This window comes from Amphiura filiformis, chromosome 6 (genome assembly GCF_039555335.1).
Source record: "Amphiura filiformis chromosome 6, Afil_fr2py, whole genome shotgun sequence".
Classification (NCBI taxonomy): Eukaryota; Metazoa; Echinodermata; class Ophiuroidea; order Amphilepidida; family Amphiuridae; genus Amphiura; species Amphiura filiformis.
The window spans coordinates 67470724-67476723 of record NC_092633.1 but is presented as its reverse complement, the minus strand read 5'-3'; positions in this window follow the sequence as shown (position 1 = coordinate 67476723).

The following is a 6000-nucleotide window of genomic DNA, read 5'->3' as shown; positions in this document are numbered from 1 at the left end:
TAGGAGTTATTCTAAAAGTGCCCACACATGACATATGTAGGTAATAATGTAGTTTAGAATTGATGGATATCTGAATGGCCCTTGAAATCCCTCGTCAACTAAATGCATAACACCAATTTCAATATTCTGTAGCCTATATTACAATACAGAAATCAACAACACATTGCCTTGTAGCAACATTGCTGTAAGAGATATTGGGTGTTCCACAAGGGTCATTCAATAGGTCCAAAACTTTGTACTTATGACTGGATTATATATAGAAATATATATAGTAAGCTGCCTCTAACAGATAAGCTGGCTTTCAACACATTGCAACTTATAGTATCTCATCCCTTACATGCAGCACCTAATTCTCTCATTTCATTTGATTTAAAATTCTTGATAAGAAATTCCATTCTCTTAGTTCTGTACACACACAAACTTTTAATCATATGGTTGGTAACTGGACCCTTGTTCAGTGATGTGCAAATGAGGTTGTGTTCTCATTTTGCAGTTCACCGTATTAAATTGCATTGTTGCATTATATTGTACGCCAGTAAATACATCTTTTCCCAATAAAATAATATAAACACATACAAATTTACACATTAGAGCTGCCCAGTGACCTATCTTCAGTCAGCAATTTACTTTGTTATTTACTGCACCACAATAATTATAAGCTACTCACCACCTTGATCTCTTCAGAATGAATTATATTAATGAACATTATCATTATTGTTTTTTGATTAATATTGTGTTAACTAAAGACTTGTCACTTTATGGCAACCCCATTCAAAAACAATACATGGTATAAATAAACATATACATCTAATACACTATGTTTGTTATAACATAAATGCCAGCATAATGACAGTAAATAAGAATGTTTTCAGTAAATTCAAGGCAACCTAAGCACTGAATGGACTTGTGGGTAATGGGTATACTAAAGGCATGCTAATGGTACACTTTACACTTTGTAAACTAACATAACCTGGCACTGAATTAATTTCACAATATTCAAATTCATGATACTGAGTTTGACAAGTTTTTTAATAGCAGCATGTAGACTGATTATTGGACTCTTGTCATATTGACATAAGCTTAAAAAGTTACCTTTTCAGAGTCTGAATAGAGCAGCGACGTAGCTTGCGACGCCATCACAGCGTCTTCATTCAGCGTAGTGATTACTCTCCTCCGGTCACCTGACCACCCGGTGAACATACTTCAAATCACAAGCACAACATCAATTTGGACAATGTTGAAGTGATCGGAAGGGAGGATAAGTATTGGAACATGAAAATCAGAGAAGCCCTGGAGATCAAGACCCAAAGACCTACACTCAATAGGGATGCCGGATATGACCTGCCCGCCATCTATGACGATCTGCTGACACTTGACCACCCACCGGGTGGTCAGGTGACAGGAGAGTAATCACTACGCTGAATGAAGATGCCATGATGGCGTCGCAAGCTACGTCGCTGCTCTATTCAGACTCTGAAAAGATAACTTTTTAAGCTTAAGTTTTTCAATGTTTATAAGGGAAACCTATTGGCAAACAAAAGCAATACCTTTTTTGCTGTTGGATACCAGTCTCACATTTGCATGCCAAATTTTCAGGATTGTGTTAATTTGCCTAAACAATTATGCAGAGGTACGGTCTTGTCACGCAACAAGGATCAAGTTACATAGTAAAACAATACATTCTCACTATATTTCAACTGTGTATGCTGCCCGTGTTTTTTATAGAGACATTCAAGATGATTTCAGTATATCTATTTTTTCTTCAAAGAAATTCTTGTATATCTCTATATTCAATGACCCCTTGCTGGTACACATTACTGTAAAACACCTTCATTTGCTAAACAATTAAGGGCTCATATTGAAATACCCTACCACGTTTTCACACAGAAAGAAGGCAGGATTCCCCTCGCTAAGCGCGCGCCTCAGGAAAGCTCGGTCATAAAACGGATGGATTATATGCATCAGTGATACACCCTGCCCAGGATTTTAACAAAAGAAGGCTAGCACAGGAAAGCTGCAGGATGGCGCACACCTTCCTGTGTAAGGGAATTTCAATGAGCCCTAAATTACAAAATTTCGCAAAAGTTTCCAATTTGCAGAATGAAACGGCCACACATTTAATTATTTTAGGTGGACCTATGAAATGCACCATATAATACTTTGCAGAACAGTAAATAGTAACAAAATAGAAGTGTTTTACAGCATTTGTCTGCTAAATTTGCGGAAAGAATAAAAAAAACACTAATAACTTTTTTCACAATTCATTATGGATCATACATGAATGAAGCATGGTTATTCGCTCACTTGCGCCCTATTCAAAATAAAATTACATAGCTGATTATATCATAATTATTTGTACAAAACATGTAATACATCAAATATACAGCATAAAACAATATCATCATCATCATCAAAGAAAGACAATGTTCATCCACGGTGGCTGTTTTATGACAAAAGGGCATTCCTCATATTAATCAACTCTACTCACTTCAGACACAATTTATGCAAACTTGATCTCAGGGAGCAAACCAAAGGATTGATGAAGCCATGTAAATGTAACTAGTTTTGATTCATAAGGTGACCCCCTCCCTGCCAATCTGTACTGAATCATGAAGTGGGGCAAAATAATATTTGTATTTTAAAAGAGTATATGAGCAGTCCGCAATAGCCGGTATCGCATAGGAGTTCGATATACAATCTGGTCAGTTTGCTATGCAAGTTCCATTATGCATAGCTATTTTGCTACACAAGTTTTTACACATGTGTAAAGTTCAAATCTTGCATGAAGGAAATTGAAGCAATTTCCTGTGATACCTATAAAAATCACAATGGGAGAACCATAATCCTGAAGACTTAATTCTGACAGCAATATGGATGGTTTCACCTCCCCACCTGAACCAAGTCATATTGATGATAAAGATTGAGTAAAATTGTGTGATACGGCTTAAATGCCCCTTTCTCATAAAACAGATGGTTACCTTCTTATCAAAAGGCTGATGAACATGTATATCTATGAAGTTCCTCCCAAAAAGGTTGTAAATTTACAAAGTTGAGTCTATTACTGTATAAACATTACACCATCGGAGTGTTAGAAATGTACAGGATGTTTTGGTTGATATAAATGTGGGCTCAATTCAATTAAATACAAGTTTATTTGTGGCATGCATGTATGAAATTTATTAAACCCTCTGACTACTTATGCCAAAGAAATGTCCGTCTCCATCCAAAACAAGGACAAATATAGACCTTTTCAGGAGAAAGTTTTATGAAACACACCGATCATGCACGACCATCAAGATATATTCAACCAATCAATTTCTGGAGTTTTGAGCATGTATTCAACCACGCAGTGGACACAGTGTTCAATATGCGCTGTTGCCAGTGTGCGATTGGTTGTCACTAATTGGTTGTGAACTAATTTCTGAAGTTTTCCAATCAGCTGCTGAAAAGGTCTATTACTTACTATTTTAATAACCAAGCTTGAACCTCTACATTGACCAAAAGTGTTATACTCAAAGATTACCAACTCTGCATTGTATCATGCATAATCCAACTTGGCAGGCCTGGAAAAAATTGGCAATTTGGAATTGGAAATTTTGCTTTTCTGGATAAAGAAATACATAAGAAATGGTGGGAAATCCTACTAAGTTGGAGGGAAAAATATATCTCTCTTGCCGGGATATAAACATATTTTCCAGGCCTGGATCTTGGTTTGTCCCTCATAGAGTGCAGATAATGACCTCTAGCATTTGTCGGCAAGAACCCGGAATCAAACAATAATGTGTGTCTTTAAGCTTGAGCTTTGCGCATGCAGTGTTTAGCACATGTTTTCAATGTGTTACACACAGGAAGTAAACAACCATGCACTTTGAATTGAATACCTGAGTGGAAGAAGGGCCCAACTCCAATTTTTTACATAAATGAGTTAGACCCAGCATTTTATTGCCAGCAGACTGTTCTTCCTTGTGTGTGAAAGATGAGCCAAAATCCACTCTCTAAATAGTCTTCCACGTACACTTAATCATGGTTTTCATGAAAGAAAGGCCCAATTCCATGGAGTTGGGCCCTTTTTCCACAAATATTGGGATAAATAGCAATTTTGTTCATCCATGAAATCTGTTTTTCACTACAATAAACTTTATTGCTAACATATTACATGCGTCTACTTGTGCAATTAATGGATAATTACCACATTTCTGTAGCTATTTATAACACATCTGCTTACAGAACTGGCACTTGCAGTATATTAGTGGAAGAAGGGCCCAACTCCAGATCGTATTAAGACCTGTACCATTGCCATGGAAACATCATATATAATTTCGAATATATGTAACATTGTATGTTCATGTATTAAAGGTCCTCTGAAGGTAAAAACATTCTGCCTATAAAACTTTTCCAAATATTATTTTTTTTCTTGATATCTCAAAAACAGTTTTGATGGAGTTGGGCCCTTCTTCCACTCAGGTATTCAATTAAAGTTTGCCAGGCATATAGTGAAATAAACCAGAGGTACAACATGCCTCCATGAGCAACACACAAACATGGCAGGGTTGGTACTCTTGGACTCTATCTACCCCACTGGCATTAAAAGATAATCTGAGATTACAGTAACCTCATTACTACCAAAAACTACCCCCCCATTAAAAGGGTTTATATAAAGCCAACACTGTGTCAGACAACTGCAGTGACGATTGCAAAAGAATGATACAATTAATTCCCCATAAAGATGTCCAATAAATGTGGATTCATTTTCTTTAGTAGATTCAACTTATCAATCTCATCTTAAAGAACTGACTTTGGTAGATGTTGACCCAATCACAGAAGAGGTATCACAAATTTCTGCAAGATCAACAATTTCAATAGTTCACCTTTGAAATTGAAATGTTGATTTACACCACATCCTACAATAAAAACGTTACCCCCTCCGTATCAATCCACATAACATGATTCAAGCTGTATTCAATAAAACCCAAATACAAATAGTTAATCCCTATCACATCCACATACATATTCATGATTATTCAAATTATAGTTAAGGAGAGCGAAAAAATTCAAACCCAATCTGACACCAGCATAAGCTAAGCAAAAATGCAAACGATGTGTATGAGATGCATTTCACCTTGACTTACTTTGCAGTATACTTCACAAGAAAAACAATTTTCATATCAGGTGCAACTTTTGAATTAATTTAAAGAAAAACACATAATTTGAAAATCAAACAAAGATTTTGATTATTTTGAACACTGATAGCGAGAAAATAATACATTTTTTTTTTATCTCATGATGATTGATACTTGTTCTATTTGATTAATCCTAACACTGCCCATGGTTTTTTGCTATCGGAAGGCAATGAAGAAACAAAAAAGAAGAATGAACAAAAAAGTCACTTGGTACCCCTGAGAATTGACCCTGGGACCACTTGCATGCCACACACACGATCATCGAACGGTAGCCAGAGGAGTTTCGCTGGCCCGGCCAGCGATTCCGTGCGTATGACTTAAGGGGATTACATCACATAGGATGCATGGTTTTCCTTGTAAGATATTTCGTGGTTAGGGTTAATGCAATGTTTAAAACTGAGGTGATGCAGTAACAAACCCAAAGTGACATCATAGGAATGAATTTGACTAACAGAACTGTATTGAAGTGTTTGGATTACATAGGGTGGTTCAACCATTTTTGAAATGTAGCACATATTATACAAGAGTTTGAGTGTTCCTATAGTTTGTACACTTTGTACCATCCTGTGCTTTCATTTACTGTAAACATGAACAAAAGGTGCATATTTGCTCTTGTACCATTAAAGCCATAATATATGATTTTGGTCAAATTATGTTATTTATGATTATTAGTAACAACTGCCAGGAAGGTTTTCTGGTCATTTTAAGCCAAAATAATGATGTAAAATGAAAGAACACCAACTAACTATATTGGCTGCTTAAATGTGGTATTCTATGAGGGATTTAATATGGAAATACTATATTAATTCCAAATTGCTCC